Source organism: Erithacus rubecula, assembly GCF_903797595.1.
Source record: "Erithacus rubecula genome assembly, chromosome: 1".
NCBI classification, from domain to species: Eukaryota; Metazoa; Chordata; class Aves; order Passeriformes; family Muscicapidae; genus Erithacus; species Erithacus rubecula.
In genome coordinates this window covers 36,757,744-36,777,321 of record NC_136658.1, presented here as the reverse complement: position 1 = coordinate 36,777,321, position 19,578 = coordinate 36,757,744, and the positions used below count along the sequence as shown (strand labels likewise).

The window sequence follows — 19,578 nt, the reverse complement described above, 5'->3', positions numbered from 1 at the left end:
AAGGCAAAAAGCCCCTGCCCTTGATTGGTGTAGTAGGCTCACAAGTGCCACCTTTTAGGAGCAGATTAACACTGAAACAATAGATGCAAGGGAAGCATCCCCTTGAAACACATATATTCTGTCGACTGGTAACAAGTGAATCCTAGCTGCCTTGAGTGGACTCACTAATGTCTACTAAAGAGTAAATAATCCTGTATTTTTGCCTTGGTGAGATCTGGAATACACTTCTGTTTTTCTGTCTATTGTCAACAGTCATGCAGTTACCTAAAATGTTTTCAAATTATTTTATATGTTCTTTTATATCTCAACGTTTGGTAAATTGGTACAGGCAAATGCAAATATTTTTTACTAACTTTATCTCCTTTTATATAAGGAGACCCACTTAGTTGATGAGGGAAAGACTGTGAATGTTATCTACCTATGGATGTTAGCAAAGTCTTTGACACCATTTCCCACAATATTCTCTTGGAGAAACTGGCTGCTTATACTTGGATGCATTCAGCATCCACTGGGTGAAAAACTAGATGGATGGCTGGGCCCTGAGAGTGGTGCTGAATGGAGTGGTGAACTGAAGTCCAGCTGGTGGCTGGTCATACTTGGTGTTCCCCAGGGCTTAGTGTTGGGACCCGTTTTGTTTAATATCATTATCTTTAGCCTCGGTCAGTTTGCAGGCAATACCAGTTTGGGCAGGAGTGTCAGTCTGCTGGAGGGTAGAAAGGCTCTGCAGAGGGATTGGACAGGCTGGATCAGTGAGCCAAGGCTATTTGTGAGGTTCAGTGATGCCAGGTGCTGGGTCCTGCACTCTGGTCACAACACCCTCAGGCACTGCTATGTGCTGGGAGAAGAGAAGCTGGAAAGCTGCTCAGTGATATAGACCCTGGGGGTGCTGGCAAACAGCAGCTGAACATGATCCAGGGTGTCCAAGAAGGCCAGTGGCACCCTGGCCTGTGGCAGCAGTGTGTGGCAGCAGGAGCAGGGCAGGGATTGTCCCCCTGCCCTGGGCACTGCTGAGGCCACAGCTCCAATGCTGTGCTCAGCTCTGGCCCCTCACTGCCAGAAAGACACTGAGGGGCTGGAGCGTGTCCAGAGAAGGGACACGGAGCTGGGGAAGGGTCTGGAACACAAGTGTTGTGAGGAGCAGCTGAGGGAGCTGGGGGTGTTCAGCCTGGAAAAAAGGAAGCTCAGGGGCACTTCATCACTCTACAGCTGCCTGAAAGGAGGCAGTAGCCAGGTGGATTTTGGTCTCTTCACTCAAAGAACAAGGGTGAAGGACAAGAAGAAACTGCCTCAAACTGCACTAAATTGCACTTAGACAATACATTAGGAAACATTTATTTCCTGAAAGAATCATCAAGCATTAAAACAGGCTGCCCAGGGAAGTGGTGTAGTCATCGTCCCTGCAGATATTTAAAAGACATGCAGATGTGGCACTTAATGACACCGTTTAAGTGGTGAACTTGGCAGTGTAGGTTAATGGTAAGCTTGATGATCTTAGAGGTTTTTTTCCAACCTAAACCGTTCTGTGATTCTGTGACTTACCTATGAGTACACATAGAATCATATGTACTTCTTTTCCTTAGAAAACCAAGGAAGAAAAAAAATCCACCCTAGTAAGGGAGGAGGCTAAGGAAAACTATAATGCCCTGTTTTAAGGAGAGCTTTGTGGTGAGTCTTTCTGGTTCCAGGGTGCAGGAGAGCTTGACCCTGACTTTCTCCACATAGCATAATCCCACAGAGGACCTGCAGTGACTCAGGTCCTTTACCACTCACTGTGGGTACTGCCTGTGGTGCATCCTCCCCACCCAGGATTTTTAAAATTACGTTTTTCTTCCTTAGTATTTGGTGGAATGGAGTACAGCAGACACTTTGGTATAGTGCCCATTTTGAAATATACCCAAAACCTCTTGAACACCACATTCACTCACTATATACAGTTTTTACTCATTTAATAACCCAAAGTCACATTTTTACCTCATAGCTTGAAGAGTTCTTTACCAAGCATGCTGCTTCCACATTACTGCTGATGGCTGATATTGGTAATATAAATTCTTTCATTTCAGTACCCAAGAAGGAAATTGTACATGTGTTTAGGAGTGCAGTTAACATTTTTGTAGGTATCAATTTGTAGGTATCAACGCAAAGCCTCTTCTTTGATTGCTGATTATGAGCCAATATTTAAGAAGACAAGTTGCTGTAAAGGACTTAGTGCAGCAAAAACTATGGTCTTCAGTTTGTGAGTGAGTGCCAGCACTAATGAAAAGATTATGCTATTTGTCTTCACTGATTTCTGTCTTGAGAAAGAAAAATAAATTAATATAGATCCTGCAATAGGATCAGGTAGGTAGATTGGTATCCCATCTAAAGCAGACTGTCTCTTCTAGCTAACCAAGTTTTTAGTATATGTTTAAGTCAGTTTTAAAGATTTTGCAGCTTAAGAATGTTTTTTGCTGAATCAGAGACTGGATCCTTTAAGAGTGCTGTCTTTTGTCTGAGGAGGATATTCAAAACTGTAAATGAGAAAATTCTTGCTACTGGTTTTTGTCCTATTCTGACAATTTCTGCTAATTAACTGACAATTAGCAACGCTAGAGTTTATTGTTTATCTTTTTGCCTTATTTTCCATTTTGTTAAACAAATGATCCAAAGTTAAGCTTTATGGATCACACCTCTTTGTTTGCCATTGTTGACGGATCATTTTCCACTCAGAATGGAAATGATTAAACCATATAAGAAAGGATCATGCTTGCCGCCCATTCTCTGGCATCATATATGGAAAAATATTGCAGCTGGTTGAATTGTCTAGTTGAAATTAGCCTTTAAAGGAAAACAAAACAGAAGGGAATTGTGCAAGTGGGTTCATTAGGGCTTTATCATAACAAGGAGTGAGTGGTGAAGAGGGAGAAAAGATGACGGAGTTCATGTTCCTGCAGATTAATTTATCAGTCTTTATGGGCACATGAAAAGAAAATTATGGCTACCTATAAAGGTCTAATTAGAGTATCTAGTGTAAATTCTCTGCAGCTAATCTGGTGCAGTTCATAAAAAGCTAACAATAAAAACATAATGATGTGTTGCATTAAATGGGCAATCTTCAGCAAATGGGACTAAATTAAAAAAGGTCTATTGGACAAGTAGGCCCTTTATAGACCTTAAATTGAGGATAACTCAATAAATACACAGGGTGTTTTGCTGTTTAGTCCAGTAGTGACTAATGTACCCTGGATGTGTACTCCTGGGAATGTTTCTAGTCTTGGGAGCAAGTCAGAAATTCTGGTAAAGTCCTTGTAAATATCACCTTGAGCACTTGGGGATTACTTGCATTTTTTAATGTTTCTTCACAGTTCTGACCTTCATTATATAGCCCAGTCCTGTTGGTGAGCATTTCTTGGTGTAAGCAATCAAAACTGGAACAACTTCTCTGACCCAGCCTTCATATCCATGCCTGAAATGTGGACATATGAGAACTTGGCAAAGGTGTGAGCTAAAAATCTCATGTAAAACCCCAGTTCTGTCTGAAAGGAGTAATTCACAATTACTGTAATTTGAGAGTGCTGAGAGTGCACTCTGAAAACTCATCTCTAGAAAGCCTTCAAATGTTAAGTGAGAATAGAAAGGCAAATGAATTTATTCAAAATTGCGTCAAAAGGAGAATTTTCCTCAAGGGTTGCTTTGATTACACTTTATCTTTCTGCCTTATGACTGATTTCCCCTTCTCACCTGCTCCAGACACAAGCTACCTGTCTTTGCTTTGTGGACTCTCTGGTTCTGCTGCCACTAACTGATTTTTGTAGAGACCCCTTGGCCACTAACTGAATTTTTGAGAAATTCTTTCTGCACATTTGAGGAAGACTTTTTCAAATGAGCCAAACATCAAACAAATTTTCTCTCTTTATCTTCAAGCTCTCTGTAAACAGTCATGGACAGATCCTTAAACACAGTTCAACAACCATGAAGGAGCCAATACAACTTTCCATTTTCTGGCCATGGTGGTCTCCTTGTCCTCTGATGTCTGTTGTAGACAGTCCACCTTCAACAGAGAGGAATGATTTTTCAGAGGCTGCTGCTTTGTCATCATCTTTCTTATATGGTACCATAACATTAAAAAAAAATACAAAAATTGCATAAAGAAAGGCAAGAGTTATGAGAGTTGGTGATGTTTGCAGGATGAGTAAGAACTGTGAATTCTATGGTCTTATCAAAATATTCTGCAGAATGTGGATCTCCAGTGACCACTTCCTAGAAGTGCCTTTGAAACAAGCAGCTCTTTTCCCATGTCCCTGAGCAACAGAGAAAGAAAGTAAAAAACTGCAGAGGCCAAGCAGACCATACAGATCATAGTTTCCTCCCCAAAGCTTTCAGTGCCTACACTAATACAACAATCAGATGTGCTATAAAAATCTATGTGAGCATACTTAACGGGAAAAAGGAGAAAGTAGAGGAGTTTTGTGCATAAATTATCCTTTTCTATGTAAAAGAGACAGACTTAGCCATTATGTTTACGTCCACATCTTTGGAGGCCATTTTAGCAGAGGTCTCTACTTCCCTGGTGTGACTGCCAACTTTGAGAATTTTTAGGTTGTGGATGATTGGTCTAATTGGTTGTAAAATAAACTATTTCAAAGAACTGGCACTCCTCACATCTGCCACTCTTGGCCTAATGTGTTTGTGATGTATTTGCTGGTAGAGAAAAATGTTGCTGGATGTGTGAGCACTGGAAAGCTGCAGATTGTTTTGCCTTTCTTTTGTTTCTGTTTATCTTGGTTTGCAAATATTAAGCAGACATAGTTCTCAATATGGACAAATGTGCTGCAAAATGCCACTCAGCTGAGGAGATCATAGCTGTTTTTCAATTATTAAAAGCACATGCAGAAGAATAAACTCAGAGCTAATTTCAGAATGAAGTTTTGCAGCAGATGCATAACCCTAGTGAGGAAAGGTTTAGGTAACAGAAATGCTGATGTGTTTATGTAGCAAAATCCCCTGAGACAAGGAGAATTGTACACTGACACAATTACCACATATAGGCTATACCTGAGAGAGTCCCTGTTAAATGTCACATAGCCCAATTCTTCCAATTACACTGGTGACAAGCATTGGAGTTTCTTGTGTGTTTGGGTTGGTCTGAAGAGAGAATATGTCTCTACAGGTCACTGATGAGCAAAAGCTCTGGGCCTTCTGCTAAAAAGAGGTTTTGCTCTTTCTCTCTGCATACTCCTGAAAGTGCTGGGATTTTTATTTTTTGTGGGGTTTTTTAGTGGTTTTTTTTTTGTTGTTGCTGTTTTGGGTTTTCTTCGGGGGTTTTTTTTGTGTTTTTCATTTGTTTGGTGTTTTTTGTTTGGTTTGATGTTTTGTTTTGTTTTGGTTTTTGTTTTGTTTTGTTTTCTAAAGCCACAGAAAGTGCAAGCAATTTTGAGAAAGAGTACATCCACAAAAACCAAGTTCTGGAAGAGGGGCAGAGATATGGGAGTAAGGAAGGATGAGGAAAGTCATGGCTGTCTTACCACCTTCCATCCCTACAATTTCTATTTAACAGCCTTCCTGTGAGAAGGGAATGGGATAAACTTTGATAAACCATCTGACTCAAACCCTGCATATCTAGGAGCCCTTACCAAGGTGCTTACCTTAAGACAAAATTTTAATCATCAGTTGAGATGATGTTCAGAGCAGCTCACCCTGCTCCCTCTGCTCAGTGTGAAAATCCTGGCCTCAAGCCCAGGGTAATCTCACAGGTTCCACCGTGCAATGCAAGCCCATGTGACACTTGCCCATCCTCCTCCCAAGTCCTGCATGGTGGTAGAAGATGGCCAGGCTGTTCTTCCCACTGCAAGGAGCAGCTGGACCACACACTTGGATGGAAAACCTTCCCCTCTGTGTCCACGCCGGCATACCATGGTTTGCTCATCAGCAGGCACTGGGAGTCTGAGGGCAGGGAGTTTGATTTGTTTTGTTGTTTTGGGAACCAAAATATGCAAGTGACCTTCTTCAGCAGCATGTCATAGAGGACATGTTTGGGTTGGCTTTATGATGCAGCAATATCTATAAATTTTCTTTCTCTTGTCAGTTTGTGTCGCAACCTTCATCTTGTTAGAGTGTGCAGGGGTGTCTGTACCAGAGCAATTTGTAAGCTTTTTTTTTTTTCCCCTCTATCCTGTCAGAAGTAAAATGGTTAAGATATGGCCAAATATCTAAAACCTCTGACACCATGCAATGTATAAAATAAATATTTCTGGACTTTATGAAATCAAGGGACTCTCAGATCCTTTGTAGCTGACTACAGTGGTATTCCCTTTTGTGTGCTTTCTGCTTGTTTTTAAATGTGTTACCTTCAGGAAATATTTCCAATACAGACCTCAAAGCTTACTGTAGGGGCAAAATCCTTCCTTTTGCTTGTATGACTTTGTGTTCTCCTCTCATACAGTAGAGGGGGAGGATGAACAGTCCTCTGTGAGCTGCCCTTGCAGATTAGCATCCCTTCTTTGAGACCAGACCTCCTGCTTGCTCAGGACTGAGTTCATTTGCTCCAGACAGACTTGGACCAGACTTGCCTTCTGCTTGGTCCTCAGCTTTTCCAGAAAGGCTTACAAAACCTTGTTGGCTCAGGACTACAGCACCCTCAGGGGAGCTACACAGCCATCATCTCATGGCCTAGAATAAAAGATTATTTAGATGTATTGTTCTAGAAACTTTTTGAGTCCCAAACGGACATTTAGGGCCAAATGCTGCTCAGAAGTTTATACAGGCATAACTACAAGTATGCTAGTCAATATTTCTCTCAACAAGCACAAATATTTTCCTTCTTTATCCATCTTTGAATGTCAATTGTACTAGACATCTGGTGGAGGATTGATGATCAATTTTGACATGAAAATAATCAGAATCAATAATAAAATGGTCATCTTAAGTCTTTCTGCAACAGACATCTTCTAGATGAGTGGAAGAGCTCCCTGACATGTGGACTAGTGGTTTTGTTCAGCCCAGTGAAAATTTATAGCAAATATCATGCCTGTTTCTGGGTTGTGACAAAGTAGAGTTGACTTCCTCCTGGTACAGTCTGTAGAAAGAGTAGGATACAAGAGGCCAGTTGTGGTTTGTGCCTTATTTAAACATCCCGATGACTTGTGGGCAGCTTTAAAGTAGTGTTTGTAGTGGGAATGCCATGTAAAAATACCCAAAGCTGCCTACCTTTCCCAGAGGAACCACTAGGAGATCTTGACTGTGCTATTCCACTTCCAAAAGTGAACAGGATTTGGTCAGCACAGTCCCCAGCAGACAGTGGTGTTCCCAAAGCCACCCTGCCCTCTCACAGTGCTGCCTCACAGCTGCATTTGTATGGGATGCTCCTTTGCTCTCCCTTATCATCCTGAATCATCTTCACCAAAGACCTTTCTTTCACAGACCAAAGTTATTCCAGTAAAGCTGGGTTTTATTGTCTCACTTGCAGACTTTGTGGACAATTATTCACAGGGAAAATATTTATCTTGTTTTTCCCAATCTCATTTCTACACCTGCCAAATCGCCTCACCCTTTCCAACTCTTTCTAATGCCCATGAAGATCCCATTGTATCATTTTGGTCCATTTCGTAAGCTAAAGAATGTATTGGATTGGGCAGGTCTGCATTTACTGCCAACTATGACAGCTAATTTGAATGTCTGCTAGTATCTCTGGGACAAGATCATGTTCTAATCTTAACCAAAATGGCATCAGACTTCTGGCATGGCTCTGTCATAGTCAGTGTCATTATTAGGAAAAAGATTTACTCCATACTGACCAACTTTTTTTTTTTTTTTTTTTTTTTTTTTTTTTTCAGTGAATTCATACATTTATGATGGCAAGTTCTAATAATACTATTTCTCTATTAAACCAGCAGCCCTGAAAGAAAGTGAGAAAGTAGAAATCTCAAGTTTGTTCAAAAATATTTGACTCCATCATGTCTGTGGGGAAACATTTAGTCAGTGTGTAATATACCTTCAGAAACATGGTAGTGAATGAATGTTGGATTCTTTTCATTGCTTTCTTTCTTAAATCCCCTGGATTGTTTGGGTTTTTTAAGCCAATCTTATGATTTTGTGGTCCAACACTTGTATTTTAAACTCTGGATATTTACAGTAATATATGTAATGAATTTTATGGCTTATTTAAAAACAAGTTTTATAAACTATGGATCTTAGGCTGGCTGCCAGAAATTAGGAATATATAGGTCTTCTTGATAAAAACTTGCTGTCACTGAAAAAGATTTATGTTTGCAACAAGATATGAACTGATAAGGGTTTAAGTCCAGCCTCTGCAATAAAAGAATTTATGTGCAGTTTCCTCCTCTTTAATCAGTGATTAGAGCAGGAATGTGATGCATTTGAGCCAGTTGGTGCAAACTGTGCTTGTGGGAGTTACTTATTTGACATGACCAGGACTAGTTATGACCTTCACCTAAAGATTTGAGCTCATTCCCCTGGGAATTGAATGAAGCCCTATGGTCTAATCTGTCCCCTCAGTTGGGGTGCTACTGTTTCCCAAAAGTCTGGTTGTAATGCCTAGGGATGCTGAACCTCTTGTTACCCACAGACTTTGACATGAGTTTCCAGTGCTCTGAGAAGTCAGGCCCCACAGGGATTTGGGATGTGAAAGTGCCCTGTACTAGGGCATACTTTGATTATCCTAAGGGCACAAAGCAATTTGGGTCCTTGCCTGTGGTGCTCTGAAGTAGCTGCTGTTCCAGAACAGCTGGTAGGCTGGGAGGAAAAGGAGCTGAGCCAACCAGAGTGGAAAAGCCAAGAGAGCTCTACAGGGGAGGGTCCAGGTTCCAAACCCTTGCACTGGGACAGTGGTATGAAAAGTCTGGGGCTGCTGCCGGGAGGCTGGTCTGAAGGAAACACTGAATGGCATAATTTAAACATGATCTGGCATTATAATACATGGGGTGAATTCACAGAAGAAGCTCACAAAACAAAACTGTGAATGGGTAGAAGTGAAGCCTTGCCTTATTTAAAGCAGAGAAAGCAGAGTTGATGAGTATGTTGAAAACACATGAAGGTGAGAGTAAAATCAAACCAAAACACGGGGAGAAGTGCCAGCCCAGCAGCCTGTCCCTGACTCTATTTGTGCCTTGTGGCTTCAACAAAGAAGGCATCCAGGGAGAGAGGAAAAGAAAGTTGCAAGAAGGACACCTCTGGAGGGATGTACATGAGCAAAAGGAGGTAGTGACCTTTCTTCTCAGTTGACTTCCAAACTGTTGGTGAGAAGGCAGGGATAGCCATTGTTACTCCATATTCTAGATTACAGTTTAGTGTACAGCTATACATCAACAGTGCAAACTAGAGACTTCTTAGGCAGTGTTCTGAAAAGCAAATTATCCTTTTGCTATCTTTATTTTTTTCCCTTCTCTTACACTTGTCTCCTATTCTCTCTATCCTGTTACTGATTCTGCAAGAAAAAAAGACTCTGAGTGCAGTTATTCCCAGCTGGACAAATCTGGTGGCTCCCTGCTCCTATTGTCCCATCCAGATGAGCAAAAAGGATTTTGATGGCAAGGAGAACAAGTGGAAGGGAGGGATAGAACAGAAAACTACATCTGGAAGATGGGAAAAGTCCAGGAAAGCACAGTCATGTAGAGAGAATATTTTGTCTTTAGCACAGTGTGCGTTTGCTCAGAGTATAATGGAAAGGAAATCTCTGAGCAACATTATAAACATATCTTCCAGCCCTGGTTATGCACACACACATAAACGGCTCAAGTTTCACTCCTGTGGATTATTATTGTATCAGCACAACCTTGAACTATATTTATAGTCTTGTAAGCTGCCAAGTTGCAACCTGCTTCTTGTTTTTTCCTGGTGGCAGCCAGCATGGCCTAAAGAGGCGATTGCAGCTGAGGGTGTCACTGGAAGAGATTGGAACCTGGCCACTCACTCTCTGTGTGGCCATGAGCAATTCCCTGCTTCTCTGCACCTCAGTTTCCCCACAGATAATAGCAGGGAGGGCTATTATTCCCAAGGCAATTTTAAGCACTTTATTAGAGCTTCTTGTACCTTTACTGCTGAACGTGTGGTTGAAACCTGGTGATTACAGTAGATGACTCTGTGTGATAGCAACAGCTTCACGTGAGACCCCCTTTTCAGCCCCTGCTGACTGTGAGACAGAGCTGCAGAGGACTCTGGATTAGGTGTCTGTGTCTCCAGGAAACCACCATGGCCCCGTGTTCACAGGAATTTTTGCAGGGCAGACACAGGCCTAGGAGGCTCCACCATTTACAGAATGACAGATGGGATGCCAATCTGCATACTTGAGGAAAACTCATTTTCTTTCAGAAACAGGCACTAGGGAAGACTAATTACATTCACCTTTTCTTTTCTAACACAGTTTGTACCTAGTTAAGAAAGTCAAGAATGTAAAAGGAGAGCAAAGGTCTCTCAGTGCTTGGGTACCAACAAGCAGAGTGCAAGTCTGAGGAGGTGGTGGCAGATGCCAGGGCTTGCCCTGGGGTGGGAAGCTGTGCTGATGAGGCCAGCTGCAGAGTTCACTGATTCTTATTTGTCTAATACAGAATTTTCTTGCATCTCATGTGACATGACCCTGCTGCCATTGTGCCTGGCCCTCTGGACAGAGTCTTGTTTTGCCAGGGTTCACTTGAAGTCTGAGGCCTGAAAGGTCATAACATCACATAGTTATAACTTCCAGCTCTCAGACTCTCCTTTCTTTTGCTAGCTTCTCTCTCTCATTTCTAGGTTTCCTCTCTCCAAATGGGAAACCTACAGAAACCCACATTTCCTATTTCCTGTAACAATTTTTATCAGGTTTGCGATGTGCAGTAGTGTCCACTTGGCAACAGAAAAGTGTTCACAAAATTAGTTGATTCTATGTGGTTATATTAATTCTTTTTATTTCTTTTTTTCTTTTTAAACAAATAGCTAACTCTTTTTTTTTTTTTATTTTAATTTTCATTCCCCTTAAAGCTTCAGTCACATCTCTAACCTTAGGGGTACTCAGACATAGAGAGGACTTTCCTTTTTCAGCACATTCCTGTCCTCCACTATGTAAATCTACAAGCCAAAAGATGATGTGATCCTGGCAGCCCAGTTTTTGTGTTGGAAGTGTACTTTGTGCTAAGGCTCTTTCCCCTGGAGTCTTCTTTGTGCACTCCTCAAAATTATGAAATCAGGGATCATAATTCAGCAGCTAATTAGAATGATGATAACACCTTATCCTTGGCAGTTTGCCAGCTTGCCTGCCTGCAGCAGTGGTCTTCCCTTGTTGGAGTTTGGTCTCATTTCAATCTCCAGGTCCTTGAGTGCTGTGGTTACTCCAAAGGTGTAGGTCTCCCACCATGGCCCATTCCAACCCTGCAGCTGGGGTGCTGTGGCCTCCCTCCCTCTCTGAGATCCCAACATCAAGTTCAGCTCGCCTCTGCTCAGTGGCACACTCAGGGATCACAGGCAAGAAGAGAAATTGTGAAGTTACATTGCTGTAAGAGGGAGTGCTTTAGGAGACACACAGACTTCACAGCCCTTCCCCATCACTGGGAGTACTGTGGCTACTCCTAGGTCACATCCTATACCTTACATCTACATCTGCATCAAGAGGAAGAAAAAATCAGGAGCAGAGAAGAGCTGGGAAAGATGAACAGTCACTTTAAACTTAGTAGTCCAATAAAATACTTCCCTTCTCCATTACTACTCATTAAAAAAAAAAAAAAAAAAAAAAAAAAGGCAGTATTTGAGCCAGTTCCTGATTGTAGTTCTTTGGGGTGGGACAGGAGGGAGGAAAGGCTGAGTCACAATTTCTGAGCACTCAGCTCTTCCATAATGCTTCATCATGAAGGATTTTAAAGTGGTTTTGACATATGAATGAGTTAAACTTCACCACTTCCTAGTCAGGCCAGGAAAACCTCTGCTGAGTTCATTTACAGATGAAATGGAGCAAGCCTTTAGGTCAGAGTTTTCCAGCCTGGATACTTCATGTTAGATACCAAAGTTAGAAATAACTTTAAAATATAATCGCTTTAAAGTGCATTTATCCATGCTTCTACTGCCACAGTAACAGAGAAGTATCTGGATTTATTTTGGATTTAGTCAGACTGTAGAATTCAGTAGCCCTACTACTGATCTGGTTACACCAGATACCTCCTCTGCCTCCACCAGAATTATCAATGAAAGGCTGAAGAGGAGGCAGATTTGCTGTTTTCAGCTGAAAGGAGAGGTTTTCTCACTCTACAAAGTAGTAGAGAAGTAGAGTAGAGAGTCCTCCCTTCTTCCCTCTCATCTTCCCTCCCTCTGGTTTTCTGTGTCCAGGATCATGGTGAAAGCATTAGAGATATTGGAGCCTTCAGCACCTTCAGCTCCAGAGATGTCTTCCATTAGATTTTCACTCCTACTACTCAGAGCTCTTGCTTTGAATAAGCTGGTCCTGTCCAGTCACCATCTGCACACAGAGGACAAGAAAATTGCCATGAACCTGCACAGCAAAACAATGGCTTGGACACAGTTAAGTCAGATGAAATCTATGTGAAACCAGCCATAGTTAAGTGAGTTACCTTGGAACTGTTCTGGGCCAGGAGCCCTGAGCAAGACTTCAAGGACCTGGAGACCTCCTTGAGCTGCCTGTGTGGCAAGGCTGGGGTCTGCTAACCAGCTGATCTTCACTGAGCTGTCGGGGCTGCTCACCTGGCCTGGAGGTCTCCAGAGAGCTGACCCCTTGTGTCCACCTCCAGCTTCCTTGCCTGGACCTTCCCCAGCTTGTCCTGGCACAAGCTAAGGTACCCCCATCACAATCTGTGCTCAGTAGCTTCTGAGTAGTCACTCTGGGGTATACAGGACCAGGCACAAACCTTTGGGAGAGTACAAGACCTGCTGAGATGTCTGTGTTCTCTTCTTCAAGAGTGTGTCTTACAGGCAGTTCTGTGGGACTTTTGTGTCAGTAGCATATTGCAAGGCACTATGAGTATCCTCAAAGCTCTGGGCTAAAGTTTGTTTTGCCTCTGTATCCTGACTGTCTGAGCAGAAAGGCTGGCTTAGCTTGTAAATGTGACTTCACAGAAACATGGCAAAAGACAGAGATACCTTAAGCCAGTAAATGCTTCCAGATGGGGGCATTTCTGGTGAACTTTTTACTTCTGCCTCTAAATGAGGCACTGTTAGCTTTTTACAAAGATCGAAAAGATTTGAGCCTTTGGTAGACTGAAGTGTGGTGGGACTCTTTCTTTCTTTCTTTCTTTCTTTCTTTCTTTCTTTCTTTCTTTCTTTCTTTCTTTCTTTCTTTCTTTCTTTCTTTCTTTCTTTCTTTCTTTCTTTCTTTCTTTCTTTCTTCTTTCTTTCTTTCTTTCTTTCTTTCTTTCTTTCTTTCTTTCTTTCTTTCTTTCTTTCTTTCTTTCTTTCTCTCTCTCTCTCTTTCTCTCTCTCTCTCTCTCTCTTTCTTCCTCTCTCTTCTTCCTCTTTTTCTTTCTCTCTTTCTCTTTTTTTCCTTTCTCTCTCTAACTTTCTCTCTGTATTTTTCCCTCTTTCTCTCTATTTTTCTTTCCTTTTTTTGTTTTCTGAGTATTTTAAGTTTTTTCTCCTTTCTCTCTTTTTTTTTTTTTGGTGCAAAACAAAGCAGGTAAGAAGAAGGAAACAGTGTTGTTTTAAAAAATGCAGCTTAATATATTCCTAGAAGCCTGTAAATAGACAAAAACAGGCAAAAGAAGGAGAGCAAGCAAGTTTTGACAGTAATAGCAGTGAGCCAGTGGAACATCTTGAAAGGAACTAGCCTTGTCCTAGGAAATTAAAAAGACATGTGTGTAGCTGTTAAGGAGCCTGAGAAAAGTGTCTATGATTCTCAGGCAAGGCAGTCCTGCAGGAGGAAGTTTACAAGATCTAGGAGTAGTAGTATCCGTGACTTTAATCTGGTCTTGGAAATTATTAGTTCTAAGCATGCTGGAAGGAATTAAGACCAAACAAGGGGTTTCAGTTTAGAATCTGAGTCTTTGATGCTTTAGGAAAGTAATTTGATTGCATCAAATGGGTCCCAGGGATAGGAACCTTAGTCCATAAATATCACTGATCCACATCATTAAAAAAACTTCAATCTGCACTTTTTTTTTCCCTTCTTCTTTTTGCAGTGCTAATATTCTTTGGACATAAGAGGCCCACAGCTGAATCAGCAGGGAGATTGATTTCTCTCTCTCCCTTTAAAAGAGGGAAAGAAGGTCCCTTTGGGTCAGGGTTAAGGGCTTGGAAGGGGCCTAATGGGAAAGTTCATCTCACAGCTGCCAGCAGTATATAGTACCAGGCCCATGGATAACAACAGGATGTGGGTTTTGAGCACTGTCAGCTCCTTCATGATATATTTCTTTTTAATTTTCTCCTTTTAAAATAATACACCAGCTAAGAACATTCTTTATTATCATAACAAAAATCTCTGCTCCAGTGACTCTGAGACGTTCCTAATTGTTTTCAATCTGTCAGGAGCGCTTTCTGTTTGCATTTCTGCAACCACTCAAGAGATTGCTGTAAAGAAAACAAACAAAAAAAATGTCCTGGGCTAACTGAGGGGTTGGGTAATGGGTTGCAGCATTTTCACCTCGCTCAGCGCCCCTGAGCAGGAACCAAAACCAGAATTGGTTGGTAGTAACTCGAGTATCAGCTTTGTAACAGCCAATTTCGAGCTGTTGTTAGCACTTCAAGTCACCAAACAGGCACAGTGACAGCCAGTGAGTTAAAAACAAGCTCTGGTTATGGTGGAAGGCACAGGGAAAACACCCCATTCACCCAAGTGGAGATGGAAAGTGAAGGGGAAGAGTGCACGTAGCTCTTTGCACCGTCATCCTGTAAATGACAAATCGCAGTGCATTTCCCACGGTAAAAAGCACATCTGATCTAACTTTTGATGCTGTTTTCTGAAGAGTGATCTCATGAACGCGAGAGCGGAGTGATTTCTGGGAACAGCCGTGTTCTGAGTGGCTGCTGCTGAGCCGGCAGGAGCCGGCCATGCGGGGCAGCCTTATCCCGCCATAGGCGCATCCCAGCGGCACGGCGAGCTGGCCCTGCTGGCTGGTGGAGGAGGGAAGGCAGTGCACAGCAGCCCAGGCCCCCACAGATCTCTGCCACAGAGCTGGGACACATGGGCCACGGGAGGAGCACTGAGGAATTTTCCCAGCTCGTTGCCTGCGTGTGTGGGTGTTGCCTCCCAGCACGGAGGCAGCGTCCTGCTATGAGGCTCGGCATTACAGCAGGAATGGTGGGCCCCCAGCCCAGGGGGAGTTCCTGCTGTCCCACAGGCTGTGGGAGAGAGCTGCTACCTGGAAGAGCTGCAGAACTACAGTGGAAGAAAGCTGCCCCACTGAGCAAGCGGGCTGAAAACAGAAGGAAGCATCCACATTTCCTTCTAGAAATGCCTGTGAGATGTCAAGCCTGTCCCTCTTCATTAGTGGTGCAGGGACCAGTGGTTCCTCTGCAGGCAGCTTGGATCTCTTCTTGGGCTTGGTGATAGGATGTAATGACATGATGACAGGCACCCATAGCCAGAGAGAAACCTGAATTCAAACCTGGTAGACTTTGAAGGCAACAACAGAAAACAGAGGAGCTGTGTATCCAGTCCATTGAGGTTTATTCAGGATAACCCAGAAAGATGAAGACAGAATTGGTAACTGAGCTCCTCAATCACAGCTCAGAGTTGTAACTCTACTTTCCACCAGAATTGTCCTCCTGTAGCTCTCCATCAGGGTTCCATATGTCCCTGTCCCTGTCCATATGTCCCTGAAGAAAAGTCAGGGCTGGTTTTGCACACGTTAAAAGCAGTGAAAAAAAAAAAAAAAAAAAAAGAACAAAACACACAAAAAAAGCAGAACCACAGGAACTGTCAGTCAGTATGTTTGGAAGGAACTCATCACCCTGGCATCTGTATGCCCTGAGCTGCTCTCAACTACTGACACTGAGAATTTCACACCAAAATCCAGGAGCTCTGACGACCCCTGAGAAAGGCCTGAGTGAAGAGTGGGTCAGTGCAGAGGACCCAGAGCCATGGGTCTGAGTTAGGCTTTTGTTATGAAGGATGGGAAGAAGGACCTATGTCAGAAAGGACTTATCCTGCTGGTTTGGAAGTCATGACTCATTTTGCTCTGCCACAGATTTCCCACATGTGCTTTAAGCACATCTTTCAGCTCTCTTTGGCTGCCTGTGTAAGATGGAAGGTGTTGCCTTACTCTGTCTCACCAGACAGCTGTAAAACATGGTCTATTCCCATTTTCATGGGGTCTCATATCACTTACCCAAGTAACTTTAAAAACTTCAGCTTAAAGCAAGCCATCTTTGGGACCCCTGCTTGGTCTCAGTACTTTGGAGGAACCCACAGTAAGAAAAAGACATGAGGTTCCTGTTCCCCACTGCTGTTCAGACATAGCTGAGAAGTCTTTTAGTGGGATATGCTTTCCCACCTGTTTTGCACCAGCATAAAAGGTTCTGCTCAATGCAAGGCAGCAGTTGGGTTCATGCTTTTCCACAGGAAATGCTGGACACAGAGATAAGCTCGTCCAAGTTAACACTGGGATAACAGCAAATCTTTAGCAAGCAGGAATGTGAAGCATGGCAGCCACTGTAGCCATGGGGTATGTGAGGGCTCTGTCACATTTTTTATGGAGAAGCAAAAATGCTTTTTCTCTCACCTTCTTGGGAAGGAGGAGACAGATGGTTAGCTTGACTTGTCAGGAGTGTTGTTGCTACTACTTCTTGTCCTCCCTGTGCCCTTTGGCTGCCTTTGCTCTGTGCAGCAGTGTGCAGACATACACAGAGTGGCTGTGGGCAAAGGAGGAGAAAACAAGCTCTAGAACAAAACAGAAAGTATGTTCTCATGCAGACCTCATTAATAATGGACAGCTAGTAAAGAGAAATGGTACAAACCCCAAGATATTTCTTGTTGGAAAGAGTGGGAACGTGCTGCAAAGAGGGAATGTGAAAGGTGAAGCCTTTCAGTGTTTACATCACCCTCCATAAAACAAACTTCAGGCTCTATCACAGTTACTGCAACATTTAGCCAGGCAGTGGGATGACAAACATCACTTAAAAATAAACAAAGAAAGCATTTTAAGTCGAGATTTTAGCTATCTTAGACTCTTTTGTTTTTTTGTTTTTTTCATATATTTCAGCTCAACATCACAAATTTTCTTTCTTACTGCTGGCTCTCCAGAGAATTCAAATTCATGCTGAAATGATAAGCCCTTTTCTCAGGTAAAGCAAATAGGGCCCATATAGCACTGCTCAGCAAATGCATGTCTCTTGGAGACATACTGCAGCAGGGACTGTGGCTTAGCAAGTCATTCATTATTCAGGGCCATCATGCTACTTTCTGGCCTGATGGTCCAGATATGTGCTTTAAAGATGCAGTAACTCTGTGTTTGTAACTCTGCCCAAAAGTCTCTGCCAGAGTACGACATAAAGTCCTCTTAAGATTGTGGTCCATGAGTTCTTTCTCTTTTATGCTGGTCATTACTCTCAGAAATGCATACTAAATTGATTTCCTTTTCATGACATTGTTTTCAAATGACTCTTCTGTTTTCTTCTGCTTGGTTTTTGGCAATCTTAGTGGCTTGGGAGCTACACAAAATAAAATTCAGAGTGTCTCCAAATGTTTCACTGACAAAGTTGTCAGCACTTGCTCCCCTCTTTTATTGGGTTTGGATATAGCAAGGATACTGAAAGGAATGGGGGCATCAGGGTGGTAAAATTCAAATGCAATAATATATAATCAGAAGAAATTAGATCCTTTTGAGCTTGCAGAAGTAGAACTAAGAGCAGACTTGGATGCTAAACCTAGTACTCATTTGGGATGTTGGCTTTTTAACTGCAAAGTTAAGAAAGACAACACAGACAAGTCAGTTACTTTAATATGCACTGCACTTCTGAACAGCAAAGTTCCCAAATAGTAAAACTCTCCCAAAAGCTCTCCCTTTGCCTGCAAACAGCGAGCTTACATGCAGGGAGGGGGAAAAATGCAGTCACATTCCTTTCGCACTCCCACTCGCCTCTGAGGTTCTTCCACTTCCTTCCTATGGCTTTTTTTAGAACTGTAGTGTTTTTCTCACGTCCGGCAACAAAGGATGTTTTGTGCTGCTCCTGAGATTGTTGGTTTCTTTTTTTTTTTTTTTTTTTTAGTTTAGATACATGTTTGAAAATATCACTCTTGTTTGTGTGGAAGCAAATTTTTTCCCTCTGGTACTTTACAGATTTGGTCAATTGCTGAGGACTTGTTTAGTAGGTACAATCCTCTCACCAGAGTCAACATTTGTATTTTCTTGCAACATCCTTATTTACTTGTGAAAGCCACCATGCTCCAACCCTAAAGGTAGAATGATATTGGGGAGTCAGACATATTGCAGTGATTTCTCTCTCGTGTTAGTGAACAAGATATGGAATCACTCCAGAATTACCATGGTGCAGATGAGAGAAGAGCATGGTGCAAAATTTGGTTCAGAAAGTGCATACCTTACAAAATACACAAAGGTCTTGTGCTGTTCCCAGTTAAAAATCCAGCCAGAAGAGAAGGAGGAGCAGGTCAAAATGGAATCACAGTCTCCAGCTGTAGAGTCAGCTCTCCCATTTTATAACAGTGCAACATCATGAAATAGGAGTGGAGATTTGCATCCAGGATTAAAAACTTTGGGGTTTGTTACATTCTTGTCCCCAATCACTATAGCTGGGTCTTTGTCACAGTGATAAATTGACTGCGGTCACACACATTGACATTATTCACTCTGAGAAGTAAAACTCCAAACATCAGTCATTGCTGTGTCAGGGACCCTGGATATTAGATATTCAGGCATTCGGTGTTTCCAATTTATTATAATTTGTAGGCAACTAGACAAGGTGGGGAGAAAGCCCATAGACAGCCTGGAATTATATCATAAATCTCCAAAAGCCCTAACATAATCTTTAAAACTACCTTCAGTTCCTCAGACAGAGAGCATGAGTGATACAGTGAACCTGATTTTGACCTTTTGCTCAACAGTGCTGCACAGGTATTATTACACTATTGGCTTTGGCTTCTGTGGGTCTCTGCATAAGTGTCTGAGAAGGGAAGTATTCAGTGAAAAAACATGAGGTCTGCTATCAGTTCCTGCTTCATCTCGGTAGTCAGGGTGAAGCAAAGAGAAAATGAGAGGCTGTGAGACTCCACTGCTGGTGTGGGAATTGTTCCTGAGTTGTGCAGATGAGGGTAGAGAGAGGTATCACACACTGCCACTTGCGGACATCCTTTGTACTGTGCATAAATGAAGAAATATCCATACCCTTGATACTTGCTGGATGTTTTCTCCAGATTTCTGAGAAATACCAATACCAGCTCTCCAAAACAGTCAGCAAAATGCAGGAACCTGCTGGAGCTCTTACAGAGTGAGCCCTGATTAAGAAAACTATTTGATTGCTGCTTTTGTGGTGTGTCCGGCTTCCTATGCCTGCTGCCAAGTTTTCCAGAGTGGAAGGAGGAATTTTCCCCTATCATATTGCCAAAACCTTGCAATAGCTTTGGAGCCTGCTTTAGTTGGTGTGAACCATAGGGCATGTGCTTGGGAGTCATAATGCCACATGCAGAAAGAGAGGGGAATCTGTGCATTCCATGGATGT

The 19,578-nt window shown here is 42.4% G+C and overlaps 1 protein-coding gene and 1 long non-coding RNA gene across 2 annotated transcripts in view; one reads left to right on the top strand and one right to left on the bottom strand.

Moving 5' to 3' along the window:
• MAML2 (mastermind like transcriptional coactivator 2) overlaps positions 1–19,578 on the top strand; it is a 205,390-nt gene that overhangs the window by 33,413 nt on the left and 152,399 nt on the right. The gene's annotated exons all lie outside the window — the stretch shown is intronic.
• LOC306808587 lies at positions 15,637–19,399 on the bottom strand. Its single transcript, XR_013776074.1, has 3 exons — positions 19,245–19,399; positions 16,626–16,755; positions 15,637–15,737 (listed from the first exon to the last, which is right to left on the bottom strand). It is a non-coding gene; the product is annotated as an uncharacterized lncRNA (long non-coding RNA).